The following is an 18,337-nucleotide window of genomic DNA, read 5'->3' on the forward strand; positions in this document are numbered from 1 at the left end:
GTGTGTGTGTGACCCTGAGTAAGTCACTGAACCTCCTTGTGCTCCGTCCTTCAGGATGAGACGTCAAACAAACGATGCAGATGTTGTTGATGCAGAGTTCTCCATCTAGTCTCTAAGTCGCTTTGGATAAAATAGCCTCTGCTAAATACTACTAATATAAAAACGCCTGTACAGTTACACATCTGCTAACGCATATTGAAGTTTATCTTGTGTACAACGACTGCCTTATTATTATTATTATTATTATTATTATTATTATTATTATTATTATTATTATTATACATATCTATCTATCTATCTACCCACAGTCCTGTTCAGTTTGACACTACAATATAATCCCTTCTTCTTGGGGTCTGTGTTAGTTTACTACATTCTGAAAAGAGTTTAGTTTCATTAAAGCTGCAGACAGACAGACAGACAGACAGACAGACAGACAGACAGACAGAGCCCCACAATCCTGTTCAGTTTGACGCTACAATATAATCCCTTCTTCTTGGGGTCTGTGTTAGTTTACTACATTCTGAAAAGAGTTTAGTTTCATTAAAGCTGCAGACAGACAGACAGACAGACAGACAGACAGACAGAGCCCCACAATCCTGTTCAGTTTGACGCTACAATATAATCCCTTCTTCTTGGGGTCTGTGTTAGTTTACTACATTCTTACAAAACCTAGCCTTTTGCACCCTCTGCTTTATCAGAAAGAAAGAAAGAGCGAAAGAAAGACTGACCGATTGCTGACAGTCCAGTCAGTTTCCACTCTCACTCAAATGAAGGTTATTTTATTTCATTTTGTTTTTCGGCTGCGGGGACTCAAGTTTTCTCCCCTCTTGAAACCTGTGTGCCGCTACATGAGCGCCCTCTGGTGACTCACAGCAATAACTGCATCTCATTTCAAACACATCGCAGCTCACAGAATGACTCTGAATCATACCCGTCTGTCCTGCACCTCCATTCACACACACACAGCTCTCAAACTAACTCCCTGAATCTCACCTGTCTGTCCTGCTCCTCCATTCACACACACAGCTCTCAAACTAACTCCCTGAATCTCACCTGTGTGTCCTGCTCCTCCATTCACACACACAGCTCTCAAACTAACTCCCTGAATCTCACCTGTCTGTCCTGCACCTCCATTCACACACACACAGCTCTCAAGCTAACTGCCTGAATCTCACCTGTCTGTCCTGCACCTCCATTCACACACACACACAGAGCTCTCAAACTAACTCCCTGAATCTCACCTGTCTGTCCTGCTCCTCCATTCACACACACAGCTCTCAAACTAACTCCCTGAATCTCACCTGTGTGTCCTGCACCTCCATTCACACACACAGAGCTCTCAAACTAACTCCCTGAATCTCACCTGTCTGTCCTGCACCTCCATTCACACACACACAGCTCTCAAGCTAACTGCCTGAATCTCACCTGTCTGTCCTGCACCTCCATTCACACACACACACAGAGCTCTCAAACTAACTCCCTGAATCTCACCTGTGTGTCCTGCTCCTCCATTCACACACAGAGCTCTCAAACTAACTCCCTGAATCTCACCTGTGTGTCCTGCACCTCCATTCACACACACAGAGCTCTCAAACTAACTCCCTGAATCTCACCTGTGTGTCCTGCACCTCCATTCACACACACAGCTCTCAAACGTGCAGTTTGGAAAGAAACACATAGTTATTTTATAACATGATACCTGGTATTACAGCTCTGGCCAAAAGTTTTGCACCACCTAGAATTTTAGGTCTGACAAAAAACAAAAAAAAAAAAACAAAACTATATCAACATAATTTAGATCTTTTAAAACTACAAAATGATATCTCAAAAGTCTACCGGAAGCCATAATAGTAGTACAGTAGTACTTCACTGGCTTCACAAACGAGAGGAGGCCATTCAGCCCATCTTGCTCGTTTGGTTGTTAGTAGCTTATTGATCCCAGAATCTCATCAAGCAGCTTCTTGAAGGATCCCAGGGTGTCAGCTTCAACAACATTACTGGGGAGTTGGTTCCAGACCCTCACAATTCTCTTTGTAAAAAAGTGCCCTCTATCTTCTGTTCTGAATGCCCCTTTATCTAATCTCCATTTGTGACCCCTGGTCCTTCTTTTTTCAGGTCAAAAAAGTCCCCTGGGTTGACATTGTCTATACCTTTTAGGATTTTGAATGTTTGAATCAGATCACTGCATAGTCTTCTTTGTTCAAGACTAAATAGATTCAATTCTTTTAGCCTGTCTGCATACGACATGCCTTTTAAACCTGGGATAATTCTGGTTGCTCTTCTTTGCACTCTTTCTAGAGCAGCAATATCCTTTTTGTAACGAGGTGACCAGAAATGAACACAATATTCTAGGTGAGGTCTTACTAATGCATTGTAGAGTTTTAACATTACTTCCCTTGATTTAAATTCAACACTTTTCACAATATATCCGAGCATCTTGTTGGCTTTTTTTATAGCTTCCCCACATTGTCTAGATGAAGACATTTCTAAGTCAACATAAACTCCTCGGTCTTTTTCATAGATTCCTTCTTCAATTTTAGTATCTCCCATATGATATTTATAATGCACATTTTTATTTCCTGCATGCAAAACTTTACACTTTTCTCTATTAAATGTCATTTGCCATGTGTCTGCCCAGTTCTGAATGCTGTCTAGATCATTTTGAATGACCTTGCTGCTTCAACAGTGTCTGCCACTCCTCCTATTTTTGTGTTGTCTGCAAATTTAACGAGTTTGCTTACTATATCAGAGTCTAAATCATTAATGTAGATTAGGAATAGCAGAGGACCTAATACTGATCCCTGTGGTACACCACTGGTTACCTCGCTCCATTTTGAGGTTTCTCCTCTAATCAGTACTTTCTGTTTTCTACATGTTAACCACTCCCTAATCCATGTGCATGCATTTCCTTGAATCCCTACTGCGTTCAGTTTGAGAATTAATCTTTTATGCGGGACTTTGTCAAAAGCTTTCTGGAAATCTAACTAAACCATGTCGTATGCTTTGCAATTATCCATTGTCGATGTTGCATCCTCAAAAAAGTCAAGCATGCTTGACTGTCTCCCAGGATATTGTTACCATATAGGTAATTTTCTTCTTATTATAGTTTCCATAAGTTTACATATAATAGAAGTCAGGCTTATTGGTCTGTAGTTACCTGGTTTGGTTTTGTCTCCCTTTTTTTGGATCGGTATTACGTTTGCAATTCTCCAGTCTGTCGGTACAACCCCTGTGTCAAGAGACTGTTGCATGATCTTGGTTAGCGGCTTGTAAATAACTTCTTTCATTTCTTTGAGTACTATTGGGAGGATCTCATCCGGCCCAGGGGATTTGGTTATTTGAAGAGCTCCTAGTCCCTTTAATGTATTTATCATTTATATTGTGATGTTTGTTTTCAGACATACAGGCTCACGTTTTTTTCACTCTTCTCTGTGGTGACTCTCTTTGCTTGTTAAAGTTCCCCCCTTGCTTTCCCTTAGAATTATTGTGATGTTATATTAATATTATTATTATTATTATTTATTTCTTAGCAGACGCCCTTATCCAGGGCGACTTACAATTGTTACAAGATATCACATTATACAGATATCACATTATACATTATTTCACATACAATTACCCATTTATACAGTTGGGTTTTTACTGGAGCAATCTAGGTAAAGTACCTTGCTCAAGGGTACAACAGCAGTGTCCCCCACTGGGGATTGAACCCACAACCCTCCGGTCAAGAGTCCAGAGCCCTAACCACTACTCCACACTGCTGCCCACATATCCTTTACCGCACCTCTCTGTGCTTTACGATTTCAGAAACAATGTCTACAATTAGATTCAATGCATGTTTAAAAACGATTTCACGAGCAATACCTGCCTTCAGTATCTGTGCAGTGATCTCGTAGAGTGAGGGGTTGTGAAGAGGCCATTAATAATCCTGTATAATAAACTACAGCTCCCAGCATGCCACAGCACCGGCACTCACAGTGAGGGATGCTGTGAGCTGTAGTTTATTATACAGGCAGCTTCTGAGACAGGTTTGACTGCAGTGTATATAATATACAGCACTGGTACTCAACTCTGGCCTCGAGATCCAGTCCAGGTTTTTACTCCAAGCAGGTTCTAATGTAGTTAACTGAAGCTGTTGAGAGGCAATTAACTATTTTCAGACCTGCTTGGAATAAAGACCAGGACTGGAATGCATCTCTCCACAAAGTGGACTGGACTCTGCTGAAGAATGTTACCTTGTTACCGTATTGAATTGCACACCGCTCGGAGTGTTTAAATATTTAGGAATAGTTTAGAGAGGTTTGTGAAGAGGCTGTTTTCATGTTCGAAGGCAATGAATTCCAAAGATGGGATGCTTGATATAGGAGAATGTAAGTGTGAGAGACAGACAAACAAACTAATACAAGTGAATCTGTCCAGTCGACCCCCCTCTCACTGTCTCTTATGGTACAAGAATACTGTCTGTCTCCTCACTGAACTAATAGAGAATCTGTCCAGTCTAGTCGACCCCCGATTAAATATTAACAAAGGCATTTCTCAAATTATTAAATAATTTGTTCTACTTTATTTTAAAATCACATTTGAAAATAGACACACATTATATATATATATATATATATATATATATATATATATATATATATATATATATATATATATATATATATATATATTTAAATAAATAAACTTTTAAAATGAAAAAAATAAAATAAAACAAATGTCTAAATCCTCCAATATTAAGACAGTGCTGACCAGACCTGGCATCAATTACAAGTGTAACTGTGTGATTGATTGGTAATGCATTGTGATTCTAAGTGTAACTGTGTGATTGATTGGTAATGCATTGTGATTCTAAGTGTAACTGTGTGATTGATTGGTAATGCATTGTGATTCTAAGTGTAACTGTGTGATTGATTGGTAATGCATTGTGATTCTAAGTGTAACTGTGTGATTGATTGGTAATGCATTGTGATTCTAAGTGTAACTGTGTGATTGATTGGTAATGCATTGTGATTCTAAGTGTAACTGTGTGATTGATTGGTAATGCATGGTGATTCTAAGTGTAACTGTGTGATTGATTGGTAATGCATTGTGATTCTAAGTGTAACTGTGTGATTGGTAATGCATTGTGATTCTAAGTGTAACTGTGTGATTGATTGGTAATGCATTGTGATTCTAAGTGTAACTGTGTGATTGGTAATGCATTGTGATTCTAAGTGTAACTGTGTGATTGGTAATGCATTGTGATTCTAAGTGTAACTGTGTGATTGATTGGTAATGCATGGTGATTCTAAGTGTAACTGTGTGATTGATTGGTAATGCATGGTGATTCTAAGTGTAACTGTGTGATTGATTGGTAATGCATTGTGATTCTAAGCGTAACTGTGTGATTGATTGGTAATGCATTGTGATTCTAAGTGTAACTGTGTGATTGATTGGTAACGCATTGTGATTCTAAGTGTAACTGTGTGATTGATTGGTAATGCATTGTGATTCTAAGTGTAACTGTGTGATTGATTGGTAATGCATTGTGATTCTAAGTGTAACTGTGTGATTGATTGGTAACGCATTGTGATTCTAAGTGTAACTGTGTGATTGATTGGTAATGCATTGTGATTCTAAGTGTAACTGTGTGATTGATTGGTAATGCATTGTGATTCTAAGTGTAACTGTGTGATTGATTGGTAATGCATGGTGATTCTAAGTGTAACTGTGTGATTGATTGGTAATGCATGGTGATTCTAAGTGTAACTGTGTGATTGATTGGTAATGCATTGTGATTCTAAGTGTAACTGTGTGATTGATTGGTAATGCATTGTGATTCTAAGTGTAACTGTGTGATTGATTGGTAATGCATTGTGATTCTAAGTGTAACTGTGTGATTGATTGGTAACGCATTGTGATTCTAAGTGTAACTGTGTGATTGATTGGTAATGCATTGTGATTCTAAGTGTAACTGTGTGATTGATTGGTAATGCATTGTGATTCTAAGTGTAACTGTGTGATTGATTGGTAACGCATTGTGATTCTAAGTGTAACTGTGTGATTGATTGGTAATGCATTGTGATTCTAAGTGTAACTGTGTGATTGATTGGTAATGCATTGTGATTCTAAGTGTAACTGTGTGATTGATTGGTAATGCATGGTGATTCTAAGTGTAACTGTGTGATTGATTGGTAATGCATGGTGATTCTAAGTGTAACTGTGTGATTGATTGGTAATGCATTGTGATTCTAAGTGTAACTGTGTGATTGATTGGTAATGCATTGTGACTCTAAGTGTAACTGTGTGATTGATTGGTAATGCATTGTGATTCTAAGTGTAACTGTGTGATTGATTGGTAATGCATTGTGATTCTAAGTGTAACTGTGTGATTGATTGGTAATGCATTGTGATTCTAAGTGTAACTGTGTGATTGATTGGTAATGCATTGTGATTCTAAGTGTAACTGTGTGATTGATTGGTAATGCATGGTGATTCTAAGTGTAACTGTGTGATTGGTAATGCATTGTGATTCTAAGTGTAACTGTGTGATTGATTGGTAATGCATTGTGATTCTAAGTGTAACTGTGTGATTGATTGGTAATGCATTGTGATTCTAAGTGTAACTGTGTGATTGGTAATGCATGGTGATTCTAAGTGTAACTGTGTGACTGGTAATGCATTGTGATTCTAAGTGTAACTGTGTGATTGATTGGTAATGCATTGTGATTCTAAGTGTAACTGTGTGATTGATTGGTAACGCATTGTGATTCTAAGTGTAACTGTGTGATTGATTGGTAATGCATTGTGATTCTAAGTGTAACTGTGTGATTGATTGGTAATGCATTGTGATTCTAAGTGTAACTGTGTGATTGATTGGTAATGCATGGTGATTCTAAGTGTAACTGTGTGATTGGTAATGCATTGTGATTCTAAGTGTAACTGTGTGATTGATTGGTAATGCATTGTAACTGTGTGATTGATTGGTAATGCATTGTGATTCTAAGTGTAACTGTGTGATTGATTGGTAACGCATTGTGATTCTAAGTGTAACTGTGTGATTGATTGGTAATGCATGGTGATTCTAAGTGTAACTGTGTGACTGGTAATGCATTGTGATTCTAAGTGTAACTGTGTGATTGATTGGTAATGCATTGTGATTCTAAGTGTAACTGTGTGATTGATTGGTAACGCATTGTGATTCTAAGTGTAACTGTGTGATTGATTGGTAACGCATTGTGATTCTAAGTGTAACTGTGTGATTGATTGGTAATGCATGGTGATTCTAAGTGTAACTGTGTGACTGGTAATGCATTGTGATTCTAAGTGTAACTGTGTGATTGATTGGTAATGCATTGTGATTCTAAGTGTAACTGTGTGATTGATTGGTAATGCATTGTGATTCTAAGTGTAACTGTGTGATTGGTAATGCATTGTGATTCTAAGTGTAACTGTGTGATTGATTGGTAATGCATTGTGATTCTAAGTGTAACTGTGTGATTGATTGGTAACGCATTGTGATTCTAAGTGTAACTGTGTGATTGATTGGTAACGCATTGTGATTCTAAGTGTAACTGTGTGATTGATTGGTAATGCATTGATTCTAAGTGTAACTATGTGATTGGTAATGCATTGTGATTCTAAGTGTAACTGTGTGATTGATTGGTAATGCATTGTGATTCTAAATGTAACTGTGTGATTGATTGGTAATGCATTGTGATTCTAAGTGTAACTGTGTGACTGGTAATGCATTGTAACTGCAGTTCAAATGTAATTGTAATGACACATATAACTGATTTATTTTTCATTCGATAATTATTCTTGTGTTTTCAAACACTTTCAGTGGTTCCTGCTTGTTTAAAACAATATAAAGTTCTCCAGTGTGTGTGTGTCTCTGTACCTGTGGGTCCTGCTGGTACAATACTATGAGGAGCTCTTTGTGTCAGTTTTTAGTGTCATTATAATTAGAATTGGAAATACTGCAGCCAGAACTGTAACTAATTGTAATGATCATTGTAATAGAAGGAGATCTCACTGTGATTGTGAGTGTGGTTGACCCGGTCTGGTGTAAAGTAGCACATTCAAATGTCAATTAATGCCCTCAGAACGTTCAAGTGAAACTCAATGGAATGATCGGAGAGCCGGAATCTCTCTAGCGATGATGTCACACAGGAGGTCAGACTGCCACAAACTCCAGTCATCTGCAATTTCAAAACCTGCGGCAAAACAGAACAGAACATTTCAGGGTTTTATTGAAACAAATACCAGTAACATGCCAGTACTATCCCAGTATATAACCAGTAACCAAGGTTTCTGTAAAATCTGTTTTCTTACCTCTTATTGGCTTTATTAACAGTATCACTGGCCCCTCCCTTTAAAGGAGTGCTGTCCAGTAACATTGCCATTTAGGGTATAGTTAGCACACTGTGGTCCCATTGTACCAGCCTCACCCCATTGCAGCTGCCCTATACTTGTGCTAGCATTGCCCCTCAGTGTAATACAGAACCATTATTGAATTGCCATTGTAGAGCCACTGTCTGTCTGTCTGTCTATCTGCCTTTCTCCCCTCTCTCCTTTCTCTCTCCCTCCATCTCCTCTACCTCTTTCTTCTCCCTCCCCTCTCCTCTTGTCCTCCCTCCATCTCCCTCTCCTCCCTCCGTCCCCCTCTCCTCTCCTCTCCCTCCTTTACTCTCCTCTCCGCTCCTCTGCTCTCCTCTCCCCCTCTCCTCTCCTCTCCTCTCCACTCCTCTGCTCTCCTCTCTGCTCTCCTCTCCCCCTCTCCTCTCCTCTCCTCTCCACTCCTCTGCTCTCTTCTCTGCTCTCCTCTCCCCCACTCCTCTCCTCTCCTCTCCACTCCTCTGCTCTCTTCTCTGCTCTCCTCTCCCCCTCTCCTCTCCTCTCCTCTCCACTCCTCTGCTCTCTTCTCTGCTCTCCTCTCCCCCTCTCCTCTCCTCTCCTCTCCACTCCTCTGCTCTCTTCTCTGCTCTCCTCTCCCCCTCTCCTCTCCTCTCCTCTCCACTCCTCTGCTCTCTTCTCTGCTCTCCTCTCCCCCTCTCCTCTCCTCTCCTCTCCACTCCTCTGCTCTCTTCTCTGCTCTCCTCTCCCCCTCTCCTCTCCTCTCCTCTCCACTCCTCTGCTCTCTTCTCTGCTCTCCTCTCCCCCTCTCCTCTCCTCTCCTCTCCACTCCTCTGCTCTCTTCTCTGCTCTCCTCTCCCCCTCTCCTCTCCTCTCCTCTCCACTCCTCTGCTCTCTTCTCTGCTCTCCTCTCCCCCTCTCCTCTCCTCTCCTCTCCACTCCTCTGCTCTCCTCTCTGCTCTCCTCTCCCCCTCTCCTCTCCTCTCCACTCCTCTGCTCTCCTCTCTGCTCTCCTCTCCCCCTCTCCTCTCCTCTCCTCTCCACTCCTCTGCTCTCCTCTCCCTTTCCTCTCTTCTCCGCTCCTCTCCACTCCGCTCCTCTCCTCTCCTCTCCTCACTCCTCTCTTCCTCTCCTCCCCCTCTCCTCTCCTCTCTCCTCTCGTCTCTCGTCTCCTCTCCTAGTTTGCACACAGCAGATGTATTAAAGTCTCGACTCTGCTCTTCCGATGAGGAGGATGCAGGCTGCAGTGTTAGTCTGGACTCTATTTTTTCACCCTGAAAGATTTGCATGGTTGCTGCCATCATGTGCTGGGAGCTGTAGTTTTATAAAGTTTTATAAAATGTATAAAGAACGACAGCTGGAGTTTTTATTCCTTAAAATATTGTAAAGGCGAGGAAGCTTTTACTGTTGTGAAATTAACACTAGAACAACCAAGGTGGTCAGTTTGACCGTTTTTTTAATTTAAATTTAAAGGGTACATAAGGACCTTTTAATTCCTATCATCCTCCTGCTGGCAAATCCATCTCAGTTAGATATGTGAGCAGGAGGATGATGGGAAATGTAGTTCTGAGAGGTCCATGCAGGTACATGTGAAGCCATCTTGAGGCAGGGAATGCAATTTAACACTAGAAGCCCTGCGGCAGTCATTTTGGCGGTTTTTGGTTTTAAAATGTAATTTCTCTCCAGTCGTGTAACACATATGGGGCTGTGCGTTTGTGTACCTTTCTGTCCGTATGTATTAACCCTTTGCGGTCCTATGTCGGACCAGGTCCGACATTACAATTTTCTCTTTCCGGTTCAATGTCGGACCCTATCCAGCATCATCAAAAAGACGTAAAACACAGGTCTCTAGTTGTTTTTTCTCTGGAAAAAGCCGAGAAAACCATTCAATGGCTGAGTGAGACCGATAGGAACCGAGAGAAGCCGAAAAAAATAGGGTTGTATCTCATGAATACTGATAGACCCGACACCACATAGAGAACACGGACATACACAAACAAGATAGCTGCTTCCACATCCAGCGCTCAAAGAATATCACAGACATTTGCAGAGCTTTTTGAGATGTTATAGTAATAAAATAATGACTTGTTTCGCATTATTGAGGAGTTTGGTGATAAAACGAGTGATCAGGAGTTGATTTATCAGTATGCACAACTATGAAGAGGTATGTGAAAAATACAGTGAAGGGTGGGGCGGGGCTGGAGATGCAGTACTGAGTGTCCTGTTGATATGCAGTGCCTTTTTTACTGTGAAAAAAATACTTTTAAACAGCGCGTCTAAAATAAACTGCGTGTGTGAAAATAAATTGGACCTGACGCGCCTGAGTCGCTGAATAAATGGACCTCAAAGGGTTAAATATTCTCACAAAGCATGAAATAAAGGAGATATATTACACTATACCTAAAAGCCCCGGGAGCAGTCACACTGACGGCCACACAGAAAACAATTCTGATTATACAGAACAGTATTCTACTTTCTTATTTTTATTTACCAGTCCGCAATGTGTTTAGCTGTAATCAGATTAGTCTCTACTCTCTGCCTGAGTGAATGACTGACAGTCTATTGTTTTTCAATCAGCCTTTTGAAAGGCTGGCGCCTGCTTGCCAGCTGCGCTGCTTTGGTCAGTCAATTAGCATCGGGACTAATGAAAATAAATACCAGAGACTGTGGAGTTTTACAACACAACAAAATATGGAGTTGATGTTTGGATCAGATGGCACAGAAGTATTCTGTGAATGCTGGCTCCCGACGGTGGTCTGTTCAGGTGTTTTACAATGTATTGGATCTAGCAGCCATCAACTCCTGGGTACTTTACAAAGAATGCATGGAGAAGAATTTACCAAGGAGAGAATATATTTGATATATTTTACAGTTAGTACAGGAACTTCGCAAGAAGCTGAAGCTGGCAACCCTGCTGGGAGACGCCAATGCCAGGTTGGCAAGTGCAGTAAAAATAAAACTTCGGACAGCTGTGCCCCGTGCAGAAAGGCAGCGTGGAGAAGCGCAGACTCAAGGTAAAGGAATACCCGTTTATTGAAAAAAAAAAGAAAAATTAGACTTTTTTTTATAACTTCTTCTGCAAAACATTTTCATCTAAGTTTATCTACGTAGTTCAGTTGCTTTTGTGCATCTGGTAATAAACTGATTGCTGTTCAAAAGTTAAAATGTATTGCTATCGTTTCAGTTTTATAAATAGGTATGTTGTAAACCGATGTCTGTTCAGATGTTTATTTATTTACATTTTCTTGTTTTGATTTGTAAAATAAATGTTCATTCATATATATATATATATATTGTGGGGCAGTGAGGGCTAATAAGTATGTCAGTCTGAGGCTGACAAGATCTATGTTCCCCTGTTAAGGTGAAAAACTTGTAGTTCATGATAGGCGTCATGGCCGAAGTGGCTGGGGAAACTACATTTCCCAGAAGCCTTTAGGGCTGATGGTATTCAGCCAGAAAAGGGAAAAACACCTGTCTAATTGGGTAGATAGGGTGTTGATTGTCTGAGTGTTTGCAATTATCTGTGCTATATAAACTGTCCTTTTGTTCTTAGTGGAGGAGGGAGGTGGCAGGAGTGTTGAATGTGGAGAACGTAAGTGCAGAGTGATTAAAATAATTGATAAACTAGATTTAAGACAGGGAAACAGCTTAGCTGTCCTGTGTGAGTTAGGGACTTCAATACAGTGAAGTTAGTATCTTCAAGTGAAGATAGGCTTTTGGTTTGTTCTGTTTGTAAAAGGGTTTATAGTATTTTGGTTCAAATATTTACTTTGTTCCTGTGTTTTGTTTTATTTGGTGAGAATAAAAGTGTGCCAAGGCGCTGAACAATAACTCTGTCTGTGGGTGTTTGGTGTTCCTGCCGCTAGTCAGTCTTGACTGCCCGCCACGCTACCACAATATATATATGCTTTGTTTGTTCAGATGTTTATGATATATACAGCAGTCTAGGTATCAGTATATCTCCGGTCCTTCTAGTATTAAAAGTTTTAAAAAGTGGTCAAAAAAAAAAAAAATTTAAAACAAATACACACACCTTACGTAAACAGTTGTAGCAACACATGGGAACATGTAACACAATCAAATAAAAAGGTCCTTATGTGCCCTTTAAGATACAGAGCTGTGCTTTCCTGACCTTTCCTAAATATATGTACTAATTACTCTGACAAAGAAAGAATCGCGGCGCTGCAAAAACTAGAGAGATCAAATACTGTCACACCTATTCCGACCAGGAGCGGACAAATTGACCGCTGCATATAAAACATATTATAACAATGACATGTTGTGGTATTATTTGTATTGACTTGCTGCCATGTATTGAAGTTTGATTATATCAGTCTGCAATCCTCAAGGGAGCGGTCTTCTGACATTTCTATTGTTTCAATGAGCCTCCTGATAGCCCAGCAATCAGCCTGACAGCTCCCGGCGCCCGGCTCTCTGTTGATTATATCAGTCTGCATTCCTCAGTGTCGTGGAAGACGCTGGACAGCGATTCTGATGCAGCAGAGACAGACAATGACGAATCTGGCTCTGAAGCAGACTGGGTTTGCGGAGATGAATCTTCCAGCAGCAGTGACACCGAGGGTGCAGGAGATCCCGTGAGAGAAGAAGCAATCCTGTGGCAGCCCCTGCAAGGATGCCAGCCACTTCACCTGCATCAGCCCCTGCACCTGATCCAGCCGCTACTTCACCTGAGGCAGCCGCTTCTCCAGCGGTAGCGCCTGCACTATCTGGCACTCAAGAGGCTGGTAATGAGGGCACTGTTTGGAACACTATAAATCCTGGTGTTGAAGCTGCAGGTAGAAGGGGTGAACATAATATTCTGAGGGAAGTTCCAGGCCCACGGCATATGCAAACGCAACACTGATGAGAGCGCATGGAGTGCTTTTCACCCATTGAACATGGATACGCTTCACCACATACAACGCTGCACTGAAGCAGAAGCCCACCGACAACTACAAGATGATCCCTGGTCAATGCCCTTGGAGGAATTAGAAGCGTTCATTGCACTAGTATGTGCCCGTGGAGCATTTGGTGCCAGAAGCCTGTCACTGTGCAGTTTGTGGTCCAGTAAGTGGGGAGTGTTTTCAGAGGCAATGCCACGGAATCACTTTTGTGAAATTTTGTGATTTCTGCGTTTCGATCTGAAGTAAACCAGAAGCCCCCGACTTCAAATGATAAATTTGCCCTGGCATCTGAAATTTAGACCTGCTTCATTGACAATAGCATTCTCTGCTATAAACCGGGACATTATTACAGTGGATGAGCAGCCAGCCGAAAGAGACGACAATGCCAGACTGCAAAATGCAATGGCAACAAGACTGCTGACAGCTGTGCCAAACGCACAAAGACAGTCTGCAGTAAGTGCACTGCATATGTTGAAAAGAGCAGGATCTGTGTGATCTGTGCCAGCACTTAGACTTTGGAAGTGATTGTAAATGAAGCCCATTCTGTTCAAATGTTTATTCCTTCCTGTCATTTCGATTACAGTATGTCTGTGTATAAACGCTTAGCTTCGGTGGCGTATGTGTGCTTTGTTATGTAAGCACTGGAAACCCATTTATTTGAAATGGTTTTGATACTTATTTACATCGTTTCAGTTGTACAGTTTTGTATGTACATGATATACATGTATATACACAAATGTATTTTAAAATATCTAGAACATAAGAACATAAGAAAGTTTACAAACAAGAGGAGGCCATTCAGCCCATCTTGCTCGTTTGGTTGTCAGTAGCTTATTGATCCCAGAATCTCATCAAGCAGCTTCTTGAAGGATCCCAGGGTGTCAGCTTCAACAACATTACTGGGGAGTTGGTTCCAGACCCTCACAATTCTCTGTGTAAAAAAGTGCCTCCTATTTTCTGTTCTGAATGCCCCTTTATCTAATCTCCATTTGTGACCCCTGGTCCTTGTTTCTTTTTTCAGGTCCCCTGGGTCGACATTGTCTATACCTTTTAGGACTTTGATTGCTTGAATCAGATCGCCGCGTAGTCTTCTTTGTTCAAGACTGAATAGATTCAATTCTTTTAGCCTGTCTGCATACGACATGCCTTTTAAACCCGGGATAATTCTGGTTGCTCTTCTTTGCACTCTTTCTAGAGCAGCAATATCCTTTTTGTAATGAGGTGACCAGAACTGAACACAATATTCTAGGTGAGGTCTTACTAATGCATTGTAAAGTTTTAACATTACTTCCCTTGATTTAAATTCAGCATCTTGTTGGCTTTTTTTTATAGCTTCCCCACATTGTCTAGATGAAGACATTTCTGAGTCAACATAAACTCCTAGGTCTTTTTCATAGATTCCTTCTTCAATTTCACTATCTCCCATATGATATTTATAATGCACATTTTTATTGCCTGCATGCAATACTTTACACTTTTCTCTATTAAATGTCATTTGCCATGTGTCTGCCCAGTTCTGAATGCTGTCTAGATCATTTTGAATGACCTTTGCTGCTGCAGCAGTGTTTGCCACTCCTCCTATTTTTGTGTCGTCCTGCAAATTTAACAAGTTTGTTTACTATACCAGAATCTAAATCATTAATGTAGATTAGGAATAGCAGAGGACCTAATACTGATCCCTGTGGTACACCACTGGTTACCTCGCTCCATTTTGAGGTTTCTCCTCTAATCAGTACTTTCTGTTTTCTACATGTTATCCACTCCCTAATCCATGTGCATGCATTTCCTTGAATCCCTACTGCGTTCAGTTTGAGAATTAATCTTTTATGCGGGACTTTGTCAAAAGCTTTCTGGAAATCTAAATAAACCATGTCATATGCTTTGCAATTATCCATTGTTGATGTTACATCCTCAAAAAAATCAAGCAGGTTAGTTAGACATGATCTCCCTTTCCTAAAACCATGCTGACTGTCTCCCAGGATATTGTTACAATATAGGTAATTGTCCATTTTAGACCTTATTATAGTTTCCATAAGTTTATTTCATTCTTTTACAGTTTTTTGAGGTTGTGCTTCATGTAATATGTCTGTATATAAACACATTTCTGTTCATATGTCTGTTTATTTACAATGTTTCGGTTGTGTTGATGCTTTATATGATGCTCCTGAATGAAACTACGACTCATATTCAATTGTTTGTCCTTTCATTATAATACTGATGTTGTTTTTAATTGACCACTCATGGTTGTTCTAGGTTGTTCGCAGTCCGTTCTGGTGTTAAAGGGCTGGTTTGCTTTTCTTTAATATCTGTTAAAGGGGATTCCTCTGAAACTGTGTGCACAGCCCTGGTATTAATATCGGAATATCTGTGTGTGCCTTTAAGAGTCCTGGTCATCAGTACTGTGAGGGGACAAGCTCATGGCAACATGCAAATACATAAACACATGAGAGAGTGGAGAGAGGAGAGGAGAGGGGAGAGGAGAGGAGAGGGGAGAGGAGAGAGGAGAGGAGAGGAGAGAGAGGAGAGAGTCTGTCTTCACTGTGTCTCACTCCCTGTCTCACTCCTCTGTCCTGGTCAGGGTGACTCACCTCACTGTGTCTCACTCCCTGTCTCACTCCTCTGTCCTGGTCAGGGTGACTCACCTCACTGTGTCTCACTCCCCTGTCTCACTCCTCTCTCCTGGTCAGGGTGACTCACCTCACTGTGTCTCACTCCCTGTCTCACTCCTCTGTCCTGGTCAGGGTGACTCACCTCACTGTGTCTCACTCCCTGTCTCACTCCTCTCTCCTGGTCAGGGTGACTCACCTCACTGTGTCTCACTTCCCTGTCTCACTCCTCTGTCCTGGTCAGGGTGACTCACCTCACTGTGTCTCACTCCCTGTCTCACTCCTCTGTCCCTGGTCAGGGTGACTCACCTCACTGTGTCTCACTCCCTGTCTCACTCCTCTCTCCTGGTCAGGGTGGACTCACCTCACTGTGTCCTCACTCCCTGTCTCACTCCTCTCTCCTGGTCAGGGTGACTCACCTCACTGTGTCTCACTCCCTGTCTCACTCCTCTCTCCTGGTCAGGGTGACTCACCTCACTGTGTCTCACTCCCTGTCTCACTCCTCTCTCCTGGTCAGGGGTGATTGTGTCATTCTGGTTCTTCCTGCTGTTGAGTCGTCTGCTCAGTGATCGAGCGAGTCTCTCCACAGCGCCCCCGCCTGGGCGCCCTGCCTTCTCACACTCCAGCCCCTCAATATTACCACTGAGAATCAATACAGAGTCAGTACAGAGTCAATACAAAATCAATGCAGAGTGCAGCCCTCGACATTAACCACTGATACACACACACTGACACCCTGTCACAGGATGGCAATGTCAGACCCGGAAGAAGCACACAGTACTGCAAGGTGACATGGTGAAGGCGCTTGCTTGTGCTGGTTTATTGCAAATAAAAGGTTTAAACAGAAAACAAAACACTCTTCTCTTCCCCTCTCTCCTCTATCCTCTCTCTCCTCTATCTCCTCTCTCCTCTATCCCCTCTCTCCTCTATCTCCTCTCCCCCTCCTCTCCTCCTCCCCCTCTCCTCTCCCCCTCTATCCTCTTCCCCTCTCCCCCTCTCCTCTCTCCTCTCTCCTCTCCCCCCTCTCCCCTCTCTCCCCTATCTCCTCTCCCCCTCTCTCCCTCTCTCCCCTATCTCCTCTCCCCCCCTCTCCTCTCCCCCTCTATCCTCTTCCCTCTCCCCCTCTCCTCTCTCCTCTCTCCTCTCCCCCCTCTCTCCCTCTCTCCCCTATCTCCTCTCCCCCTCTCTCCCTCTCTCCCCTATCTCCTCTCCCCCTCTCTCCTCTCCCCCTCTCTCCCCTATCTCCTCTCCCCCTCTCTCCTCTCCACCTCTCCCCCTCTATCCTCTCCCCTCTCCCCTCTCCCCCCTCTCTCTCCCTCTTTCCTCTCCCCCTCTCCCCCTCTATCCTCATCCCCTCTCCCCCTCTCCTCTCCACCTCTCTCCTCTCCCCCCTCTCCCTCTCTCCCCTATCTCCTCTCCCCCTCTCCCCTCTCCACCTCTCCCCCTCTATCCTCATCCCCTCTCCCCCTCTCCTCTCTCCTCTCCCCCTCTCTCCTCTCCTCTCTCCACCTCTCTCCTCTCCTCTCTCTTCTCCCCCTCTCTCCTCTATCTCCTCTATCCCTCTACCCCTCTCTCCTCTCCACCTCTATCCTCTTCTCTCCCCATCTCTCCTCTCTCTCCCTCTCCCCCTCTCTCCTCTCTCCTCTCTCCTCTCCCCCTCTCTCCTCTCCCCCTCTCTCCTCTCCTCTCCTCTCTCCTCTCTCCTCTCTTGTTCCTGGAATGTTTACCCTGGGTATATTTCCATATGTTTTCCCTGGCTATATTTCCATCTCATTGCCCTGCCTCTGCCCCTGCTGTTAAACAGAGAGGGATTTCACTGACAAAACAGCTCCCTGAATCTCACCTGTCTGTCCTGCACCTCCATTCACACACAGAGCTCTCAAACTAACTCCCTGAATCTCACCTGTCTGTCCTGCACCTCCATTCACACACACACAGAGCTCTCAAACTAACTCCCTGAATCTCACCTGTCTGTCCTGCACCTCCATTCACACACAGAGCTCTCAAACTAACTCCCTGAATCTCACCTGTCTGTCCTGCACCTCCATTCACACACAGAGCTCTCAAACTAACTCCCTGAATCTCACCTGTCTGTCCTGCTCCTCCATTCACACACACAGAGCTCTCAAACTAACTCCTGAATCTCACCTGTGTGTCCTACACCTCCATTCACACACACAGAGCTCTCAAACTAACTCCTGAATCTCATCTGTCTGTCCTGCACCTCCATTCACACACAGAGCTCTCAAACTAACTCCTGAATCTCACCTGTCTGTCCTGCACCTCCATTCACACACAGAGCTCTCAAACTAACTCCCTGAATCTCACCTGTCTGTCCTGCTCCTCCATTCACACACACAGAGCTCTCAAACTAACTCCCTGAATCTCACCTGTGTGTCCTGCACCTCCATTCACACACAGAGCTCTCAAACTAACTCCCTGAATCTCACCTGTCTGTCCTGCTCCTCCATTCACACACACAGAGCTCTC

General features: G+C 42.6%; 1 long non-coding RNA gene across 1 annotated transcript; it reads right to left on the bottom strand.

Annotated features, from left to right (window-relative positions):
• Positions 1-6,813: 6,813 nt before the first annotated feature.
• On the bottom strand, positions 6,814-15,985 carry LOC131725039 (uncharacterized). The gene is made up of 2 exons (XR_009320401.1): positions 15,830-15,985; positions 6,814-8,198 (listed from the first exon to the last, which is right to left on the bottom strand). It is a non-coding gene; the product is annotated as an uncharacterized LOC131725039 (long non-coding RNA).
• Positions 15,986-18,337: the final 2,352 nt, after the last annotated feature.

Source organism: Acipenser ruthenus, chromosome 59 (genome assembly GCF_902713425.1).
Source record: "Acipenser ruthenus chromosome 59, fAciRut3.2 maternal haplotype, whole genome shotgun sequence".
NCBI classification, from domain to species: Eukaryota; Metazoa; Chordata; class Actinopteri; order Acipenseriformes; family Acipenseridae; genus Acipenser; species Acipenser ruthenus.